The sequence below is a fragment of the Rhincodon typus genome, chromosome 24 (assembly GCF_021869965.1).
Source record: "Rhincodon typus isolate 14 chromosome 24, sRhiTyp1.1, whole genome shotgun sequence".
In the NCBI taxonomy this organism is placed as follows: Eukaryota; Metazoa; Chordata; class Chondrichthyes; order Orectolobiformes; family Rhincodontidae; genus Rhincodon; species Rhincodon typus.
Genome location: NC_063355.1, coordinates 28905720 through 28907034, shown reverse-complemented (window position 1 = coordinate 28907034; position 1315 = coordinate 28905720).

Below are 1315 nucleotides of genomic sequence, written 5' to 3'. Positions count from 1 at the left end.
TCAGTGTTAACAGTGAGAGGTGTGGTTATGTTATTGCGGGAGGTTTGTTAATGTTTTAGTGTTACAGTTAGAGGTGTGGTTATGTTATCGTGGGAGGTTTGGTAATGTTTCGTGTTACAGTGAGAGATGTGGTTATGTTACAATGAGATGTAGGGGCCACTGCCAATAACAGCATTTGTTTCCTATGCCTAATCGCCCCAAAATGAATGGTTTGTTATGCCATTTTGGAGTGCAGTTAAGAGTTAACAACATTGCTGTGGAATGGAGTCACAAGTCAGAGAGACCAATTAAGAAGACAAAATTCCTTCTGTAACAGAGATTGGTTAACCTTTTGGCTTTTTACGACAATTGACAATGGCTGCATTGTCACCATTAGACAAGTTTAATATTGATTTATCCTTAAAACGGACTGCACCTTCATTCATTTTTAGCTTCCTGTTGTTCCATGGAACGGATAGAACCAAGAACCCCAAGAACATCCAGAATCTCCATCATGAAAGTCAGAGTGAGTACCTGGTGGCTCCAGCTTGTCACTTGCTCGTCCACATTGCCATCTCGGATCCATGCCACCAATAATTCACGGCTCCTTTTAGGGCACCGGCCATGGATGCTGATATCCAACTCAAGCCAGCCTCCCCACACCATCATGGAAAATCACCATTCACTTACAGTAAGCTTCTGCACTGTAATGCTGCACTTTGGTATGTACCTGTAACTATCAATAAACCACCGCAAGGACATTTGGACACGCACCAGTTCACAGACTGGACCAGGTTGCATTCAGGGCTGCTTGCTTGTTCTCTTAATATTCGCTTACTTTTTACCTACCCAGATGTTCACAGAATCCCTGCCTTTTTGTGCTTTGTCCCCTCAGAGGGGACATTTTAAAGGCTCATAGTGCTGCGGAATTGTCTTGCTTTACCTGTACCTTGTGCCAGCTGCATATGCACCAAACACATTGCATGAGCTTCAAGCAAACTGCCAAGTCTCAAAACCTTAGTGGAGTGATACTCGCATGTCCATGGAGACACCATTAGTCAAGGGGACCCAGTGCAGTAGGTCAAGGACAGACTCCAATATCAGTTCAGGGCATTGGGATGTTCAGTTGTCTAGTTGGAGCAGTCAGAGTCAGGGGTTGTGTACCTGTACTATCTGGGTTGTGTGTCACAGTCAGCACTGTGTGTGAGGTGCAACCAGTCTGGAGACTTACAAGAATCAGGGACCTGTACAGAAAACGGTCAGAGGTCTGGTCACATAATTTGAGGTTTATTGACTAAGTTGCTTAAGATAATGGGTCACAGTCAGAAGCATCAAT